Consider the following 23,231-nt stretch of genomic DNA (forward strand, 5'->3'; position numbering starts at 1 on the left):
GTTTCAATTCGAAACCTTAGAGGCAAGTTCTATATCTTACTCCTTCCCGTAGACCTGTGTTCTATGCATGCCTAGATAATCTCTAGGATTAAATCAGATTTTAAACCTGAACTCGTATGCATATTAATTCAGAATTTTAACTGTATTATGTGTAGTTGCTTGAAATTGTTTTATCTTATCAATTGGTTCATCATTTGTTGTTATTAATGATGCATACTGTATTTTATGAGTTTCTGGGATTATTTGGGACTTAGTTATGACAATTAGAGATCTTAACAGAGAGGGTCAGAATGATTAGAAGTCGCCGGAGACGAGAACGAATGGCTTCGGACAAAATGCTCGGTGCTGATGATTGCTGAACGAGTGTTTGGATTGATTGTTGAACGAGTGTTCGGTTGGCTTCGGACAAAACGCTCGATGCTGATGATTATTGAACTAGTGTTCGGTTGGCTTCGGACAACGGATGACTTCAGACAACGAATGGCTTCGGGCAAATGCTCGGTGCTGGTGTTTGCTGAACGAGTGTTCGGATGGCTTTGGACAAGCGCTCGGCGCTTATCAGGGATGCGGCTCCCTTCCTCAATTTTGGGTTCTGTGTGGATGTTTTGGGGTTTCAGAACTGTTTTGGGTTAATAAGGGGGATTCGGATTAATATTTTCCTGATATATTAAAACCCAATAATGCATAATTTAATCTATATGCTAATGATTTGCACAATATGAAATTTGAAACAAATTTGTATGTTGTTAATGGATATAGAGGTGTAATTCCTTAATCTTATTCTAGTAATTTAAATGACTGTGACATGATTTTTAAATCTGGTATTGGATGCATAATATGGTTATGCATATATCAAATCTTTATTATACTTATTCTTGGTTATGATTGATGGACTATTTATTTTTATTCAGTCAATTATATGGATTTTGTGGATTGTACGCACCGGTATGGGACGATGACATACTAAGGACGGATTAGTTCAAAATACTAAATTCTACCTACTCTGGAATAAGGGAATGAAATAATTATAATATTAAATCCTACTTATATTTCGTGTCAAGGCAACGAACAGTTGAGTGGCACTACCTTGGTTTTGGATGAATTTATATATATATATGTTTATGGTACCACGATATGAGCTTGATTCTCAGGATCGATGGTTAGGGAGCGTATATGCAGTAGGATGCATAACTGGCTATGATGGTAGAGGTGTAACGACCCAGTCATTTGACTCCCTTTCATTTTTCTGAAATTTTACGGATAAATTTTTTTTCGTTTAATTTTCTTTTCTGGGTTCTGTTTCTTTTCGTTTAGTGTCATCTCGAGTGCTCGGAAATGGTTTCTGAGACTTTTTCGTTCGGATTGACAACTTCCTTTGAGGACCGAGTCATTTCAAAATTTTTCGTTTTTTGACACTATTCACTTTTCGTCATTTTCCCTGTTTCATCCTTTTCCCTATTCTGTCTTTTCCCTTTTTGTCACTTTGTTGGTAAAATCTCAATTTCGTGCTCGAAGTTAGTTTTTGACTTCACGTGCCTTCATCCTTAGTGGTTTCCACGAAATACGTATCTTCACTTTTGCGAGAAAGTACTCTGGTTGCTGCCGGTATCCATAGGGGCATGGATGCATAGTTGTTTGGAATTATTTTCTTTTCTTGCTGTTTTTTTCGAAAATATCTTTTGAAGATATTTTATTTCAGGGGTACCTAAGAAAATATTTTGGAAGGTATTTTTATTCTGGGGCATTAGTGCAGTTAACCCTTTTTGCAGGGGTCATTGTGCAATAAATGAAAGTTATTGCAAAAATACCTCATCTGGAGCCTGGATCCTCGTACGGGATTTATTTTCACATTTTTTCGAGTCGTGTATTCTTAGAATTCCGTTATGGACGTTTTTCTCCAGTTTCAGAGTTTCTGACCCCCGTTGCCGTCGAACTTGTTAGGGGCATATCTCTCTGCTCGAGACTCGATTTTCAACGCCGTGTCTTCCTTTATTCATATTTTCTCATTTTGAATCTTTTTCGTTCACGAATTTTTGCCGTTTGAGCGCGTTTGCTCAAATTCCATTTTTCCGGACCTGACGAGATCCCTTCGGGGCACCTTTTGAGATTTTCTATAAATAGGGGACTTAAAGAAGAAAAATCATATTTTCTTCTTCTTCTTCCTCTGTTGGCTGGCAGCCATGGATGCCCATGGGGCTGCCACCTTTTCTTCTTCTCCTCCACCTGATTTCCTAAGTGAAAAGTCTTCGGCCTTCACATTTATTGTTCCTCTCGACGAGCTCTACCTTTCCCCCTTATTAGAACCCATTTTTGACCATTTCTTGAGTTCGGGTTTGAAGTCAAGTTGTGATTTTCATGGGGCTTCCTTCGGATTCTTATTCATCGTGTTGTCCCCGACAAAACCCTTCAGTATCGTCAAATTCGGAGCACTTTTATTTCAGTGGGCTTTTAAGATTTCATCTTAAATTAAGGTAGGGGGTGTTATAATTTATTTTCTTGCTATCTTGCATGCTTGTAATGCATATACAACACATTTACATGTCTTTGTACCAAATCTAGAAACTTTGATTTATTATTTCTTTGTGTAAGATTTAATTTTCCCGGTTGTCCATAGTTTGTTTTAAACATGTGGCACGATAGAATATTATCCCTTGACATGATCATTGACATATATTAAATGGAGAGTTTTTGGATAAGTAATGAAGTTTTTATTTAATATTTATCTTAAGTGAAAGATTAATTCACATGGCATTAACTAGTTTGAAATCAATGTGTGTTAGCATATTATATTAGGCCCTAGCATGCACTTCAACATAGGTGAATTTGAGAGTAATCGGAGATGTTTTGAAATCTAGTAATATTTAATTAATTTATTCCGAGTGTACTATTTACTCCATTGGAATTCCGATTTAATATTCGTGATATGCATGCCTGTAGTTTCATATATATTAAATCTAGAATATTTGAATAGGTTTTGAAACCTTTCATTTATTATTTTCTAGTATTAAAGTTTAATACTCATGGCCGTGTCTTGCATAGAAAACTCTTGTAACATGTTTTAAAACAAGTCTTGATATGTTGTAAAACATACATTAATTTGAAGTCATTTGAATGAATTTCAAAATCTAGAGATTTTAATTAAATAAATTAATTAAAATCTATTCAATGGTTCCATGGACTAGATTAAGTTTCTAACCTTGTATTCATGATTTCCTTGACAAGTTCCTTCACGTGTATCAAATTGAGGATAATCGGATAAGTTTTGAAACTTATATTTAATTATTTCCTTTGTATGGGACTTAATTCACATGGTCGTATATTGTATGAAATGAACTTGTAACCTGACATTAGACTTGGCCTTGACATGCCTTGTTCGTAGAATATTTGGACTTGTCTTGTAATCTTGATAATTTAATCCCTTAAGTAGATTAAATTCCATTTTATGCTTCCATCGAGTTAATCATGCCTTGAAATTGAACTCTTGTTAAATTTGTGAATTTGACTTATAAATCATGGACTTATATCTTTTTATCAAGTATAGTGAAACCCTGTATCTTAGCTTCATTAATGTACTTAATGAACTTGCACATTGTCTTAGAATGATTTAATTGTTTATACGTTGCTTAGTAGGTAATTGAATCATATATCTTATACTTGTGGTATATTTATTTCAATGGATTTCATGTGCTATATATCTTGGTTGTAATCTATATAGATGTACACTATGATTTCTTGACATTTCACATGCCATGATAGTTAATGAACTTAGGGCATGACTTGTGTGTTCTAAAATCTTGGTTTTGCATGAAACGTGGTTAATGCATTTCTTGTATTTTGATACTATCTTGGTTTGCACAACTTGTTGATTTTGGGATTTGGGATATCAATCAAGAACTGACATGGCTAGGACTTGATTCTAGTACGGGGGAATGTCCTCCTGCACTATAGTGCACACTAGGGAAAAGGTACCCATGGTTTAGTAGCCCTAAAGTGATCTCATGAATACGGTTTTAATCCGGGCGATATCCGAGTTTCCACATTGGTTGATTTCATTCTTTAAATTTCAAGTTGCTATGCCTTGAAGATTTAAACTTATCGTGTTATGTGAAATGCTCCAATCTTGTCACATTACATAGATTTTATGCTCATTCTTGATTTCAGTCCTTAAATTTCAAGCGTTATTCCTTGAAGATTTAAAAATCTCTTATGTTATATGAAATGTTCTAATCTTGTAAATTGCATAGATTTTATGCCTTGTCCTTGCATAGATTTTATGCCTTGTCTTTGCATAGATATTATGCCTTGTTCTTGATTTCATGTATAACCTCCTTTCGTGTTATATGAGATATTCCATCCTTGTTTAATTGCATAGATCTTATGCCTTGTCCTTGATTACAAGTATACTTCTCGTCATGTTAATTGAATTACCCCAATCATGTCAAATTACATAGATATTATGCCTTGTTCTTGATTTTGTGTATAATTTTTGTCTTGTTAATTAGAATGCTCCAATCATGTTAATTGCATTGATAATGTAATTCTTGTTAACTGGTATTCGAGTATTCTTCTTGTCGTGTTGTATGGATTATTCCAAACCTTGTTTAATTGTATTGAAAGTGAAATTCATGTTGATCTATTTTCAAGCATCCGTCTTATCATGTTCTTTGGATTATCCCAAACCTAATTCGTTGCATATATGTATGTATATCATGATTCTTGTTAACATTGTTCTAAGGTAGCTTAGGATGCTCCCTGAGTCTAACATTTGACATCAACATTAGGTGGCATGACCCTTTTGAACTATTACATGTCAGTCTAAAAACTCTAAAGAAATCGAGTTGATACACGCTCATTCTCTACGAGTAAACTTGTTTACTCACCCCAAGTTACTGGGGGATTTGTTCAGGTACGAAGACTTGGTTCGTGATGCTTAGCGTTCATTAGGATAGCTTGTATCTTCAAGTTTCCATTTCATGCAAGTGTTAGCATGAGATGTCATTTGGTAGCCTTAGGTATCAAAATTGTATTCTTTAATTCCATTTATGTAATATATACGTAAGTACACTCTTGTCATTGTATTCAACATGTATAACGTGAGGCCAAGGGCCAAGCATGTTCATATTTGCACTTGTACTCATTTTGCGCCGCCTTTTGTTTTAAAAAACATGTAATTTTTCCTAACTTTGAGGTTTGGCATGTCAAATCTTGTAAATGTGATGTAATAAGGTGATAGGCCATTGTAACATATTTAAAATACCATATTACACTTGCGTGTATGCTCACATCATCACACATTAGCTTATAATACAAGTTGATCATGCCATGGGGGTTCCAAATAAGACTTAGAGTCTTTTCTTCATTTTTGGTGCACAACAGGTTCATATGCACATTTTCGAGCCATTTCGGTCGACCGAAATGCCAGTTTGGTCTACCGATTCCCTTTGTGGTTTCATTTGAATAGTAAAAGTTCCATTCCAGTAGCCATTTTCATAGTTTGGACACAGTTCGGTCGACCGGTTCTCTATTTCAGTCGACCGAAACTCCTTTTAACTTCCCTTCTCTTCTTGGCTCATTTTGGCAGACCGATGCTCCATTTCGGTTGACCAAAATGGAGCTGTCTTGTGGGTCTTGTTTGGTTTGTTGCCCAGACAGGTTAACTTCGTTTCGTTTCGTTCCCACTTGACCTTGTTTATCTTGTTAAGCCATTTAATGGTGTACATGGTCTAGTTGGAACTAGACTTTGTTCCCTTGGGTGTCATTGGTGCCATAAGATACCATTTGACCTTTGCATTCTAGCTTTTGCTTCAGGTTATTTCCTTGGGTTCCGTGACCTCATGGAAGGTTATCTTAGGGTCTTAGAATTGTGTAGTGCCTTGAGAGACCGTCATTTTATTTCTTGCTTCCGCATCTAGATCCGTTATCGGGTAAATATTCGGTTCATCACTTACCACCGGGTTGAATAAAAACCCAGGTCGTTACAAGAGGTGTATCCTGTTAGGTCTAGGTCCTCATGCCCACTTTAGGTGCGTTTTGCATGTTGCCTACTAGTCAAGTTGAGACCGCCTTGTAGTCCAGTGAGAATCCCTTAGTGTGGATAAATATATTTATAGACTAGATAGTTATTGTTGAGTTATTTAGAATGTATCTGCGTATCGGGTCTCTATTTGGATTGTAGTTAGAATAGGACTTGATCGTGGGTCTGACCCACTATTTTTCTTTTCAGGTGTTCGATAGTTCCAGGCTTAGAGCTTGTTCGTGCCAAGCAGAGACATTCACTCACTCTTCTAACTACGTAGGACTATTACTTATGTTTTAGTTTTGGTTTTCTTTTTAGTTCAGTAATTTGTTTTCCAGCTGGGATATTATTAGGGGTCTACTAGATGGATTCCCGAGTTGTAATAATAGTGGAGGTTTTGGCAATGTTGGATTTTATAACTCGGAGAATTAATATTTAGACTTCTTCAGCTTATTTAATTATTTATCCTTTAAATTCTTTTATACTCATGCTTGTTTATATACTTAATTATTTGATATCCCTCGGATCTGTGCTCGGACTTGATCACCCGTGGCTCTAGAATCGAGGGGTATCACAGTTGGTATTAAAACACTTCAGGTTCAGTGTCTCTAGAGTTATTTTGTTATAAAACTTTCGTGTAGCGTATTCTCTTGTTTAGAGCTTAAGTTTAGGATTCGTTGTATTCCTTTACGGTTCGCTTAGAACGTACTGATGTCAATTTTATTCTGTAATTTCAGAATGGTTGGCACTAGGAAAAGGATGTGATCCGCGATGAAAGCAAAGAAGGACCCAAAGAAGAAAAAGATTACTCTGACAATTCCCCTACGAAGGCAGGCCAAGAAAGCAAAATTAGAAACCAAGGAATTGTTTCCAGTACGTGTTGTTTCAGAGTATAAGCCAAGGAAGATTTCTTATGTGTGAGATTGGCCACCATACTGTGGACCCAACACAACTTCAGTGATACTCGAAGCTGAGACAATTGGAGAGGATGACCCCGAAGAAAATCATAATGGAGGAGGTACCGGAGCATCTAATAAGGAGGATACCGGAGCTTAGGGATAAATGCTCTTTAAGAGTGATTTTAATTACTAGTAGTAGTGGAAGTATTATTAGATGAATAGTACTGTTTAAATCACGTACACTAGTATTATGTTAAAGAATATATGACGATTATTCTTTTGGAAGTTTATGGTTTAAAGAAGTTCTTAATAAAGTGAACTGGTGTTTTGGCATCTCAATTGCGTTTCATGAGAGTTTTTTTTTTAGATTTACATAAATGGTTTTATGAAACTATTTTGGAATGTGATGGTTGCGATAATAAAGAAATATCACAGTGGAGTGGTTGGTATTTGGACAAGCAAACAAATGTTTGCTTATGATTACGTTGTGTGGGTACAAGAGGATTACCAATGAGTTTATAAAAAGAACTTGTGGGAATCAATTCTATAAGTTTAATTGTAGAGGAGACAGTTTGGCACTTTCCAGGGTAGTTGCTACACTTGTGGAGAGTTTGGTCATACTTCCAGGCAATGTCCTAAAGCGGGACAGGGATAGGGACAACATGTGCAACAGGGGCAGAGGGCACCAGTACATTTACTCGCTCCACAGATTCTACGGATTTAGGGACAGACATATCTGGTTTAACCCGCACCGCCACAGCCTCAGGGACAGGCACCGCAGCAGTTGCATTATCACAGGGTATACAACCTCATGCCACAGGATGTTCAGACACCTCAGGCTATTAAGGGTATGTTTCTTATTCATGGTTTGCAGGGTCATGTTTTATTTGATACGAGTGCTATGCATTCATTTGTATCTAAATTATTTGTTGCATTATCTGGAATGATGATACAAGTATGCGATAGACCTCATGGTATTTCTACACCTTTAGGCGATACTGTCATTCTACATAAGAGTGATGGGCCTGTGACACTAGATATTGGTAGACTCAGATTTCTATCCAATCTATTGGTCCTGGACATGCACACTTATGATGTGATACTTGGGATGGATTGGTTATCTCATTACCATGCCCAAATTAACTGTTATGATAAGTCTATTATTTTCACCATACCTGGTCAGGATATGTACGTCGTCGCTATGCCACGTTCTAATGGGGTTACTAGCATCTATTTGTTCTATGTGGAGGAGGAAACGGAGGAGGAGATTACTATGTCGCTGGATAGCATACCAATCGTATAGGAATTTCCAGATGTTTTTCAGGAGATTCCAAGGTTGCCACCTAGTCGAGAGATAGACTTTGTGATTGACTTAGCTCCAGGTACTATGCCTATTACTAGAGCACCATACAGGATGGCACCAGTGGAGATGCTAGAGCTGAGGGATCAGATTCAGCAATTGGTCAGTCAGGGTTTAATTCCTAGGAGTACTTCACTTTGGGGAGCACTAGTTTTGTTTATGAAGAAGAAGGATGGTTCTCTTCGCCTGTGTATAGATTACAGGGAATTGAACAAGGTTACTATTCGTAATAAGTATCATTTACAGAGGATTGATGATCTTTTTGATCAATTGAAGGGAGCTACATACTTCTCTAAGATTGATCTACGTTCTGGATATCATCAACTTCGGGTTAAAGAGCAAGATGTCCCTATGACAGTGTTTCTTACTAGATATGGTTCTTGTGAGTTTCGTGTCATGCCTTTTGGATTAACCAATGCACCAACAGTCTTCATGGATTTAATGAACATAGTCTTCAGGGCTTACTTAGATCAATTTGTCATCGTCTTCATTGATGATATTTTGATTTATTCTAAGTCGGAGGACGATCATGCTAGACATCTTCGCATAGTGTTGCAGACGCTTCTTGAACACCAGTTATATGCCAAGTTCGAGAAATGTGAATTTTGGCAGTGGGAAGTGAAGTTTCTGGGTCACATAGTGTCAGAAAGGGGAATAGCGGTAGATCCAGCAAAGGTATCAACAGTGGTAGAGTAGGGATAGCCTACTTCACCTACCGAGATTCAGAGTTTTCTGGGATTGGTAGGATTTTATCGAAAGATCATTCAAGGATTCTCAAAGATAGTGGGGCCACTTACTCATTTGACTAAGAAGGGTATAAGGTTTATGTGGAATGAACATTGTCAGAAAGCTTTTGAGGAGTTAAAAAGCAAGTTGACTTCTGTATCGGTTCTGTCTACTCCACAGAGTGGGATAGAGTATCTTGTCTACACAGATGCTTCTTTGCAAGGTCTTGGGTGTGTTTTGATACAGGAGGAACGAACAATTTCGTATGGATCTCGTAAGTTTAAGCCTCATGAGCTTAATTATCCAACACATGACTTAGAATTGGCAATTGTAGCCTTTGCCTTACGCATTTGGAGGCATTATCTGTTGGGAGAATCCTTTAGATTATTTAGTGATCATAAGAGTCTGCAGTATTTGTTCACTCAGCGGGAGATGAATATGAGACAACGCCGATGGTTAGAGTTTGTGAAAGATTATCATTTCTCTATACAATATCATCCAGGGAAAGCGAATGTGATGGCAGATACACTCAGTCGTTGACCCTATGCGAGTCTTTCTGCTTTATTTACCACTGAGTGGAATGCTTTGAAGACAGTTGATAAATTATCTGATGCTTTTATGGCTTGCATGGTAGTTACACCTTCTATCATTCACAAGGTCTTGAAGGCTCTCACGGATCAGCAGTGCATTGACAAAATTGCAAAGATAGCTTCTGGGGAGGTTCCATTTTACTATGTTAGGACTGATGGAGGTTTAAGGTACAAAGAGCGTTTAGTAGTACCTTCTGCTGATAATTTGAGGAATGATGTGATGACTGAGACTCATTACTCTAAGTTTTTTGTTCATCCAGGAGGAGACAAAATGTATCAGGATATGAAGCGGCAGTTTTGGTGGGCAGGTATGAAAAAAGACATTGCTATTTTTGTCTCTCAGTGTAGTACTTGTCAAATGGTCAAGATTGATCATCAGAGGCCACCAGGAGCTCTTTAGCCACTACCTATACCATAGTGGAAGTGGGAGAGCATTTCTATAGATTTTATGGAGGCATTACCTATTTCATTCAAGGATCACAATTTCATATGGGTCATTGTTAATAGGTTGACTAAATCAGCTCATTTCATACCTATTCGCACTGACTTCACTTCGGAGCAGTTGGCGAGACTTTACATTACAGAGATTATGAAGTTGTATGGCATTCCGTTATCTAGTATATCGGACAGGGATTCAAGCTTTCTGTCAGGATTTTGGAAGAGTTTTCAGCAAACTTTGGGTATAGAATTGCATCTTAGCACTGTTTATCATCCTCAGACAGATGGTCAGACCGAAAGGGTTAATATGATCATGGAGGATATGCTTCGTTCGTGTGTCCTTGACTTTAAGGGCCACTGGGAGGATTATTTGTCACTTGTAGAGTTTACATATAATAATAGTTTCCAGAAGACTATTGCGATGGCACCGTTTGAGGCATTGTACGGCCGACCATGTTGATCTCCTGTTTGTAGGATGGAGGTTGGAGAGAGCAAATTTTTGGGTCCTGAGTTCATTAAGGATACTTCAGAGAAGATTGCTCTTATTCGGGATCGCATACGCACTACCCAGAGTAGGCAGAAGAGTTATACCAATCGTCGTAGTCGTACATTAGAGTTTCAAGTTGGGGATCAGGTTCTACTCAAAGTGTCTCCTATAAAAGGAGTAATGCACTTTGGGAAGAAAGGGAAATTGTCACTCTGGTTTATCGATCCTTCTATGATTACGAATCGAGTTGGAACTGTAGTTTATCGGTTGGTACTTCCAGATCAGTTGGATCGTGTGCACAATGTGTTTCACATTTCCATGTTGCGAAAATTTCTGCGAAATGAGGATCGGTATCAGCATATCGATGTTGGTGGGAATGAGTTGCAGCCGGATGTAACATATATGGAGCCACCGTGTCGGATTGTCGACCGTATGGATCAAATTCTTCGTAATAAAGTTATACCCTTGGTTTGTGTCCAGTAGAGTCATCATAATAAAACTGAATTTACTTGGGAACAGGAGGATGTCATTCGCTCCAAATTTTCAGACATAATGGAAGAAGGTAATAGCAAATTCCGATGACGGAATTCCTTTTGTTAGGGGGGAAGAATGTAATACCCCTAGTTTTAAAAGGATAGTCTTAGTAGTTATTTTTCTTGTTTTTTTTTTTTTTAATTGTTTATTTGGCTAATTGTTTATTTGAATTATTTGGTTAATTTAATTATGTGTTAAGCTATGAATTTGTCTGTTTGAATTGATTGTTTAATTGTTGTGTTGTGTACTTGTACTTTCATTGTTAGGTTTAAATGTTTTAATTGGGTATTTTATTTTTATTTTTATTTTATTCTAAGGCGTTGGATTGGGTTAGTGGTAATGGACTACTTGGATAGGAGGAGTAATGGGTACAGATAATTACCCATGAATAGTGTGCATATATATATGGTTATTTTATTTATTAATTATTATGAGTAGTTTATGTTAATAAATAAATAAAGACAATTTATGTGATAGGTAATTATAGTTGTAAAAGGATTTGGATTATTAGGCTTTATATATGTACGCATTGTCTGCCAAGGGTTTAGAACCCTATTTACGTAACAGTGGAGGCAGAAAAATATAGAAAGTTTTAGAGAGAAACTGAGAGAAAGGGATGTTGACCTTAAGGATTCCATCCATGGACAATCTAAGAGGTTTTGATGATAACAAATCGTTAATGGTGTTTAAGGACTAATGTTTACATTGAGTGTTATAGATTATTCACATTCAAATGATGACCTCAATGAAGAACGAAAGATCAATTACAAGTATTCCATTACTCAAGATCACATCTATTGAAAGCAAAGAAGACAAAAAAGAACATGAAGTTGCAAAGAAGCAAATGCAAAGTCCATCCAAAGATAGCTTGGACTACAACGAGCAAGAAAGCAACTCAAAGAAAGGAAGAAAGCAAGTATACCTAAAAGCCTACACGATCATGGACAAAGCGTGAAGAAAATGGTAGATAGGATGGTGAGTGTTTAGGATTCAATGTCAAAGTATTTATGAATCTTTTTGAAGCTCATCTCTATAGGACCATGCATATCATATCATCATTCATATGCTCCTATATCCATTAGCAATAAAGTATGCACTTCATTCATATACAATTGACATATGGAGTCTTTACTAAAGTATGAGTTAGTTCAAGCTTACATAAGCTTTGAAAGAACTCATCACTTATGCTAGAAATTCTAAGACCATGCACATCAATCATATAATTCATATTAGTTAACATAAGGCATGAGAAACCTTCATTACCATGAGTTGGTAACGGACATTAGGATCTCAGAATGCGCATCATGAAAAACTGTGTTTTTGGTTAAGTGTGAAAAATAGATTTTTTAAATAATAATTATTTCAAAATATCTTTTCCCGATAATAACTCTTTATACTTCAACTAGCCTAAACTGATTTTATCTGAATTTTTGACCAAGTCTACATTGGTCTACATACGGATTCATTTTTACCAAAACTGTCAGAAATCCAAATTTGTACTAAAACTGAATTTCTACATTTTGATTTAGTTGGATTTCAATTTTCTAGTATTTTTTATTGAATCCAAATAGAGGGTACTTCCTTATTTACATTGTGAACTTAAAGTAAATGAACATATAAGGTTTGTACAGATGTCCTGTACACAAACTATCTCATCTGTTAACTTAGAACACAACTCATGAAGCAGCAGTTTTATTTCGACAGACCGAAATGCATAGGCTAGGCAAGTTATTTCGGACGAATGAAACTGAAGGGCCAAATGAATCGGATGAGCCGATTCTCGCAGAATGTTTTGGAACAAAGAAGGAAGGAGTTTCGAATGACTGAAACAAAAGAAAGATTTGTTCGGTCTACCGAAACAAGAATGGTGGCCAACCTCAAACTATTTCAGACGACCGAAACACAATAGTGTTTCATTTGGGTCGACCGAACCTGCGCAGATTTGAATCTGAACGGCTATTTTGCCTTGAACTTCGTGCACAACAGCTATATTTTTGAATAGCTGCATCAGAACTCTATAAATAGAGCTAGAGACTTCGAGATTTAATGTTGCTACCATATAGAATCATCATATAGCATCCAAAGAGCTTTTGTTATTCTATTCATAAATCTCATATCATTAGAAGAGTATTGTGCTTCATTGTATTTATATATATACTCTAGAGTGAGCTAAACTTTGTACATCAAATCTGTGAGAGATTATTGTAAGCTTTGATTTGTATATCAATCTTTGAAAGATATATTTGTATGTAACAAATCTAATCTTCAATTTATAAGGGCTGGTGTGGCCCAAAGAAGAAAAAGCAAGCTAGCTTCATATTTGTAAGGGTTAGTGTAACTCAAAGGAAAACTAAGAGAGGTTGTCTCTTAGCAAGGAGAAGTAAGGAGTTGCTTCTAGTTAAGGTTTGCTCTCCACCCATAAGGAGAAGCCATAGTGGATTGGGAAGTCTCAAGAGGGGTCTTGAGCCGAGGAGTAGAAGTTTTCGAACCTCGCTAAAATTGCCATGTGAATGTTTGTAATCTCTCTTCCCTTATCTCTTTTACATTTATGTTATTAATTGCTTATGTCCATATCTTGATTATTGCATAATTGTTAGAAGGTGTTAAGTAGAATTTGCAACTCAAAAAATTGGCTATTGTTTGCCATAGACTCTATTCACCCTCCTTCTAGAGTCAATACTTGGGCAACAATTGGTATCAGAACCTAACTCTAATTAAAATGACTTAACCGTCTTAAGGTACGATCATGACCAACAATGGCACATTCACACACCTAGAAGGGCAATGAATCAATAGACCTCCAATTTTTTATGGAACCAACTATAGCTATTGGAAAAGTATAATGATAGACTTTCTTCAATCCATAGACTATAGAATTTGGCTTGCCATAGTTAATGGACCATTCATTCCCATGAAAGAAGTAGAAAAGACAATGGTTCCTAAAGAAGAGAAAGAATGGAATGCAAATGACCATAGATTAATTCAATGCAATGCTGAAGCCATAAATAATCTTTATTGTGCATTGAACAAAAATGAGTTCAATAGAATTGCAAATTATAAAATGGCAAAAGAAATTTGGGACTCACTTGAGATACTCTATGGTAGTACTTGTAATGTTGAGGAATCAAATTTATGCATGCTTATAAATGAAAAATGAATCTTGTAGCATGAATGACAATGGTTCAAATAATGAGATTAATTTTAACTCTACTAAAATTACTAATCATGTGAATGATCTTGCTAGAACTTACTTATCTTCCTATAATAAAGAAAATGAAGTAAGTCAAAGGAAAAGTGAAACTCTCCAAGTTTGTAGTAAAGAAGTAAATGACATCAAAGATATGGTTGATCATCATGAAGATATTGCTCTTTGTCTCATGGCCGACAGATATGAGGTAAACTCTAATCATGATTCATTTGATCTAGATATTTCATATGATGAATTCGTTGATGCACATAATGAATTACATGATGCTTTTAAAGATTTATATAAGATGTTAGAGAAAGAAATTTCTAAGAATGTCATTCTTAAGAAAGAAAACATTTCTTTCTCAATTGAGCTCTTAAGAGTCAAATATGGAAATGAGTCTTTCAAAAAGGAAGAGAAGTGTCTTTCATCTAAGGAGTCACCATCAATTGATATTGTCCCTAAAAATGATTCTTTAATTAAAATCATTGATGATCAAAACGACACTTTAGCTAAATTCACAAAAGGAAAGGACAACCTAGGTATTATGCTTGGTGAGCAAAAAGTTATCTCTTTCAAAAATGAGATAGGATATGAACCTAAAATCAAAGATACATATTTAATGAAAAAGAGAAAGTACTCAAATGATTCCTTTATCAAAAGTTCTTTTCATTTTTCTAAATGCAATTATTGTAGAAAGTTGGGATACAAAATTTACAATTGTCCATTTAGAAAGAAGAAAAGGATCAAGAAGATTTGGGTTCCAAAAGGAACTTTTGTGCCATTGCTTAACACTTATGGACTCAAGAAAATTTGCGTACCAAATGAAGATTTCCTAAGTTTACCTTGTAGGTTGCTTGAAGGAATCTTCATCATCTAAGGAGAAATGGCTTCTTCATAATGGTTATTCAACATGGGATGTAAGAAATGTTCCAAATTATTCACTTTCAAAGCAAAGGAGCATAACAAATGGAACAACTACAAAAGCATGGTCATTGGTATACTTCATAGAAAATTTTTATTGCTTGAATCTTTTGGCATGTTAGAATCATTTATGATCAATAAATTGTTGCTAAATGAAATCAAATCCTTAAGCTTTTGGTCATCATATATGAGGAGCTCTTGAATGAATTATGCTAAAAACGAAGACTATAATAATATGCTATTTATTATGGAATTCTTATCTCCATGCTCCAAGTACTAATTGTTCATGCAAACTATTTTTAATGTATGGTTTATTGATTGAAAATGATTTTATTCATGCATTACATACTTGAAATTGCATTTGAATTGCTACACTTAAAATTTGATAAAATTGCTTTAAAAAGTGTAGGTCTCATGAAGCATTATTTTCCAATAAGTTATCATTCTTTGAAATGTAAATTTGATTAGGGAAAGAAATATATCTTAATTATAATTGTTGAATCCTTTAAGGATTTCAAATTTGGGCACTTTACTTGACTTTGTCTACTTAGGAAGAATCTCGTATATTGTGTCAATTCTAGATTCTATCATGAATAATGCACATGATACCTTTTATCTTAATCCATATATGAAAGTATACTAAGTCACTCAACTCTTATTCATTTCATATTGAGTCATTGAGGTGAACTTAATCACAAGCATCTATTCCTTGAATTGACAAATGCACTAGCATGCTAGATCCACTAAAATTGCAAATTTGTTTGAAGCGTGTTAACTAAAAGAAACATCATTTGTGCTTTATTGAATTGAGCTCCCAAGAGGAACCTTAACTATGTGTACTAATTCACAAGGACCCTAAAAGAATGGGGTACCAAAGATTGGCACTTGAGTATGTTTTGTAGATTCAAAATCCATTTCACTCAAGAACAAGTGGATACATAGATATGGATGGCGAAAGCACTTGAAAAGAAATCAAGTCATGAATTCCTCTCAACATCAAAAGGGTGAAGGGTGCACTATATTGAGAAACCATGCCAAAGCTAGTGCAATCAATTACTTCGGTAAATATCCCCTTTCTCACCACAAATACGCTTTTATTTGATGAGCTAAAATGTGACTTAATTGTGCTATGATATGAGGACTATATTATTATGTAGTCATGGCATAATTAATATGGTTAGTGATCATGACATAAATGCCACTCGTTGCAAAAATGTCTATGTTAAAGTAGTTTGTCTTAAATTTTGTGACTTAAACATGCTAGCATGCATTTATTGTTAATCAAGACTAAATTTATGAAAGATATTTGGAATTGCATGCCATTAAAGAAAGTCGCTCAAAAATGTTAAAAGCTACTTCATTTGAATTTGTTATAAGTAGCTATATCTAAAAAGTAATTTATGTGCCTTTGTGATTTTAAATGATTCACTTACATTCTTGGCTTCACTAGCACATAAAATGAAACTATTTGAACTGGAAGACAATTGGATCAAATCCGGAAAATTAAGTTCTATTTCAATAAGGAAAATTTACTGGTTTTACAATCCCTGCACAAACCGGTCGACTGAAACATAACTTCAGACGATCGAAATATCTATTTCGGCAAACCGAAACTCTAATCCAACCGACTGAAATAAGCAAATCAAAATTGCTTCAGGGATGTAAACTGGCCGACTGATAGAGTCATTTCGGTCGACCGATGTGTGTGCAACATCAATACTTATAGAGCTTTCAAATCTACATCATGATATGCATTGTGGGTCATTATTAGTAATTAAGCTAGAATATGTTCTCAAGAGTTCAACCAATAAAATGCCTTGTATATATGTCTTTGTGCACATATGACTTTGAATTAAAGTAATAAGAATGCTACAAGTTTTTGTATGAAATGATTCTTATCAAATGTATGACTTATTGACTTCATATCTAAAAAGTCTATGAAGAAAAATCACCCGGAATTGAAATGTATAATATTTTGAACTATATGTTTAAAATTATCGATCGCCTTATGTGATTAACAATAAGCTCATAGAGCTCTCTTTGCAAGGCTTAGTGATTTTCTCAAAATTGATGGTTTTTGATCAAATTGATATGTGTGTGTGTGTGTGTGTGTTTGCAAAACCATTAATGAAAATATGTTCATTGCACTTATATACTATCCTTGAATCAACATTTATAATTTTTGCAAAGAAGATTAATGAATTGAAATTAGCATAATGAGTAAACTTGAATTCTTCTAAGGAGTAAAACTCCTCGAGTGTCATGAAAATTAAATTTCATATATCTTTTTGACACTTTAGTCTTGGGATTATATTTTTCAAAGAACAATTTGTTTTAGCCTAGATGACTAATGAGATATCATAAGTGCTATTCTACTTTGATGTATCCATTTTTAGCACTCTAGAACTTCATATGATATTTCTTGATCAATTCTTAAAGAATGTGTCTAAAAGAGATAATTTGTTTATCCACATGCAGAGTCATACAGCCAATCTCTCACCACATCTCTTAAAGACTATATTTTGGTATCAAAACCTTTTTCTGGAACTTCATGAGATACCTTGACATCACATCTTAAAAAATATGAACAAAAGAAATATTGAGCTCATCCATATGTACAATCATGTAGCCAATTATTTCTAATCATACATGTCAAAGAAAATATGCTTTTGCATAATTGAAAATTCATTGCACATAACTAGAATAGTAACACTACTTGCATATGCCTTGTGCTTTACATGCCACATGTGATTCTTATCATTCAACCATATGCTTGTAAAAGATGATCTTTTGGTATAAAAGACTTCATTTATATATCATTGCTTTTAATGAGGTGTATCCATTAAATGATATATGATGCAAATGAAAGTACACTCACAGGGGGAGATTATTGATAATCTCTTGAATGTTTATTGCATGACTTGTTATGCTTAATTGACTTATTTTGGAAATTGTCAAGCATGCTACAAAATGACTTATTGGTTATAATACTCACACTCATAAGCTTTCATAATTTTGATGAAATTTTCCCTCATTCTTAAATATATCAAATGGGAAAAATATATTAGGATTGAAGCACACTTAACTTCTTAGATTTGCTTGTACAAAGGTTTTTACCTTTTGGCATACTCTAATCCATGCTTCATTTTTATTTTTATTTTATTTTATTTTATTTTGTTACGGTTTATTATGTATACTTTTGTATACTTTCGCCTAATTGAGTTTATATTTCATCATTGGTTTATGCTTTATGTATACTTTTGTATATGCCATGAACCTTTATGATCTTTTGAACTCATGATATCAATGAAATTGGTATCTTATGATATAATTGCTTATATGTTGCACTCTAAAGCATATTATAGTCATTACCAATATATTGCCATTTCATAATAACCATTGCTTCATAATGCTAAATGATAAATGCTTAATGAAGTTATTTAGCCCTCCTACCTTTTTGAGATGACAAAGGGGGAGAAAAGTGTAATATGAAAAATGCTATGTTGTTTCATATCAAGAGGGAAGATGCCTCTAGTTGTTGGATCAAATGCTTCATGTAATATATCATTATGTTATCATACTTATTCTTACATGTCAAATGAATGATATATATGTCTTTTGATAGAAGCATGTTGATAGGGGGAGATTTGTAGAAATCTTTTGAAAAGGAAAATGATCTTATATGCATGTTAATATTTAAAATTCATAAAGAATGTACAAGCATGCTATTTTATAACATTATATTCATTAAATGCACTTTGATACGGGGAGTATTTTTCAAATGCTACTTCACTTATTTATGAACACATCAATGTTTTGTCATCATACAAAAGAGGGAGATTGTTGACCTTAAGGATTCCATCCATGGACAATCTAGAGGTTTTGATAATAACAACCCGTTAATGGTGTTTAAGGACTAATGTTTATATTGAGTATTATAGATTATTCACATTCAAAGGATGACCTCAATGAAGCACGAAAGATCAATTCCAAGTATTCCATTACTCAAGATCACATCTATGGAAAGCAAATAAGACAAAAAGGAACATGAAGTTGCAAAGAAGCAAATGCAAAGTCCATCTAAAGATAGCTTGGACTACAACGAGCAAGAAAGCAACTCAAAGAAAGGAAGAAAGCAAGTCTAACTAAAAGCCTACACGTTCATGGACAAAACGTGAAGAAAAGGGTAGATAGGATGGTGAGTGTTTAGGATTCAATGTCAAAGTATTTATGAATCTATTTGAAACCCATCTCTACAGGACCATGCATATCATATCATCATTCATATGCTCCTATATCCATTAGCAATGAAGTATGCACTTCATTTATATGCAATTGACATATGGAGTCTTTGCTAAAGTGTGAGTTAATTCAAGCTTGCATAAACTTTGAAGAACTCATCACTTGCGTTAAAAATGCTAAGACTATGCACATCAATTATATATTTCATATTGGTCAACATAAGGCATGAGAAACCTTCATTACCATGAGTTGGTAACGGACATTAGGACCCCAGAATACGCGTCATGAAAACTGTGTTTTTGGCTAAGTGTGAAAAATGGATTTTTGAAAAATGATTATTTCAAAATAATTTTTCCCGGTAATAACTCTTTATACTTCAACTAGCCTAAACTGGTTTTATCTGAATTTTTGACCAAGTCTACATTAGTCTATATACGGATTTATTTTTACCAAAACTGTCGAAAATCCAAATTTGTACTAAAACTGAATTTCTACATTTTGATTTAGTTGGATTTCAATTTTTTAGTATTTTTTATTAAATCCAAATGGGGCGTACTTCCTTATTTACATTGTAAACTTAAAGTAAATGAACATATAAATACTGTAAAGACATTTACTTAAATGTTTTCAATGGAAATAAGGTCTGTGCAGATGTCCTGTGCACAAACTGTCTCATCTGTTAACTTAGAACATAACTCATGAAGCAGCAGTTTTATTTCGGCAGACCGAAATGCATAGGCAAGTTATTTCGGACGATCGAAACTGAAGGGCCAAATGAATCAGACGAGTCGATTCTTACAGAATGTTTTGGAACAAAGGAAGAAAGAGTTTCGGATGACCGAAACAAAAGAAAGATTTCTTCGGTCTACCGAAACAAGAATGGTGGCCAACCTCAAACTATTTCGGACGACTGAAACACAATAGTGTTTCATTTCGATCAACCGAACCTGCGCAAATTTGAATCTGAACGGCTATTTGCCTTGAACTTCGTGCACAACAACTATATTTTTGAATAGCTGCATCAGAACTCTATAAATAGAGCTGGGGACTTTGGGATTTAATGTTGCTACCATATAGAATCATCATATAGCATTCAAAGAGTTTTTGTTATTCTATTCATACATCTCATGTCATTAAAAGAGTGTTGTGCTTTATTGTATTTATATATATACTCTAGAGTAAGCTAAACTTTGTACATCAAATCTGTGAGAGATTATTGTGAGCTTTGATTTGTATATCAATCTTTGAGAGATATATTTGCATGTAATAAATCTGATCTTCAATTTGTAAGGGCTGGTGTGGCCTAAGGAAAAAGAAGCAAGCTAGCTTCATATTTGTAAGGGTTAGTGTAACCCAAAGGAAGACTAAGAGATGTTATCTCTTAGCAAGGAGAAGTAAGGAGTTGCTTCTAATCAAGGTTTGCTCTCCACCCATAAGGAGAAGTCATAGTGGATTGGGAAGTCTCAAGAGGGGTTTTGAGCCGAGGAGTAGGAGTTTCCAAACCTCGCTTAAATCGCCGTGTGAATGTTTGCAATCTCTCTTCCCTTATCTCCTTTACATTTATGCTATTAATTGTTTATGTCCATATCATGATTATTGCATAATTGTTAGAAGGTGTTAGGTAGAATTTGCAAATCGAAAAATTAGCCATTGTTTCCCATAGACTCTATTCACCCCCCTCTAGAGTCAATACTTGGGCAACAAGGGAGAACTCGGGTTTTGCCCAAGAACAAAGGCTGAACCAAGAAGGAGTTATTAAAACTTGCTCATGGGTTGAGCCAAGAGCAACAGAGAGTTTTGATGGCAGGCCAAGAATCGCCGGAAAAACCTAGGAAGAAGACGCATACAGGTTCCAATTCGAAACCTTAGAGGCAAGTTCTATATCTTACTCATTCCTGTAGACCTGTGTTCTGTGCATGCCTAGATAATCTCTAGGATTAAATCAGATTTTAAACCTGAACTTGTATACATATTAATTCAGAATTTTAACTGTATTATGTGTAGGTACTTGAAATTGTTTTATCTTATCAATTGGTTCATCTTTTGTTGTTTTTAATGATACATACTGTATTTTATGAGTTTCTGGGGTTATTTGGGACTTAGTTATGACTATTAGAGATCTTAACAGAAAGGGTTGGAATGATTGGAAGTCGTCGGAGACGAGAATGAATGGCTTCGAACAAAACACTCGGCGCTGATGATTGCCGAACGAGTGTTCGGATTGTTGAACGAGTGTTCAGTTAGCTTCGGACAAAACGCTCGACGTTGATGATTGCTGAACGAGTGTTCAGTTGGCTTCGGATAAAATGTTCGGCGCTGATGATTGCTGAACGAGTGTTCGATTGGCTTCGGGCAAACGCTCGGTGCTTGTGTTTGCCGAATGAGTGTTTGGATGGCTTTGGATGAGCGCTCGGCACTTATCAAGTATGCGGCTCCCTTCCTCAATTTTGGGTTCTGTGTGGATGTCTTGTGGTTCCATAACTGTTTTAGGTTAATAAAGGGGATTCAGATTAATATTTTCCTGATATATTAAAACCCAATAATACATAATTTAATCTATATGCTAATGATTTGCATAATATGAAATTTTAAACAAATTTGCTTGTTGTTAATGGATATAGAGGATGTAATTGCTTAACCTTATTCTAACAATTTAAATGACTGTGACATGATTTTTAAATCTGGTATTGGATGCATAAGATGGTTATACATATATTAAATCTTTATTATGCTTATTCTGGGTTTTAATTGATGGACTATTTATTTCTATTCTGTCAATTATATGGATTTTGTGGATTGTATGCACCGGTATGCGACGGTGGCATACAAGGGATGGATTAGTTCAAAATACTAAATTCTACCTACTCTGGAATAAGGGAATGAATTAATTATAATATTAAATCCTACTTATATTTCGTGTCAATGCAATGAACAGTTGAGTGGCACTACCTTAGTTTTGGATGGATTTATATATATATATATATATATATATATATATGTTTATGGTACCACGATATGAGCTTGAGTCTCAGGATCGATGGTTAGGGAGTGTATATGCAGTGGGATGCATAACTGGCTATGACGGTAGAGGTGTACCCTATTAGGTCTAGGTCCTCATGCCCACTTCAGGTGCATTTTGCATGTTGCCTACTAGTCAGGTTGAGACCGCCTTGTAGTCCAGTGAGAGTCCCTTAGTGTGGATATATATATATATGGACTAGATAGTATTGTTGAGTTATCTTGGATGTATCAGCGTATCGGGTCTGTAATGACCCGGTCATTTTCCTTCCTTTCCTTTCTTCTGATTTTTACGGATATTTTTTTTCTTTTCGTTGATCTTTCTTTTTTGGGTTCGGCTTCTCGTCACTTAGTGTCATCTTGAGTACTCGGGAATGGTTTCCGATACTCTTTCCTTTAGTTCGACGACTTCCTTTGAGCACCGAGTCATTTTCACTTTTGTGACACTATTCACTTTTCGTCTTTTTCTCGGTTGTCACTTTGTTGGAATAACCTCATTTTTTGTGTTCGGATTTGATTCCGAGTTTGCATGCATCCACGATATTTAAATTTCATACTGTGTATTTTTACTTTTGTAGAAAAGCATGCTAGTTGTGGTCTTTCTTCCTTTAGGGGTGTGGATGCACACTTCTTTGTAATTTCTCTTTCTTTTGGGGTCATTTGTGTAATTACTGTAAAGTAATTATTTTTTGTCTTAGGGACCATTTTGCAATTTAATTTGAAAGATATTTTCAAAAAGGACCTTTTTGCTATTTTTGAAAAAAGTGTGACAAGTGTCACACTCTCATTGGTCCACTTGTTGACATTTGT

This window comes from Cornus florida, unplaced genomic scaffold (genome assembly GCF_030987335.1).
Source record: "Cornus florida cultivar Cherokee Brave unplaced genomic scaffold, ASM3098733v1 CherokeeBrave_3.0.0_Hap2_Chr02, whole genome shotgun sequence".
NCBI lineage: Eukaryota > Viridiplantae > Streptophyta > Magnoliopsida > Cornales > Cornaceae > Cornus > Cornus florida.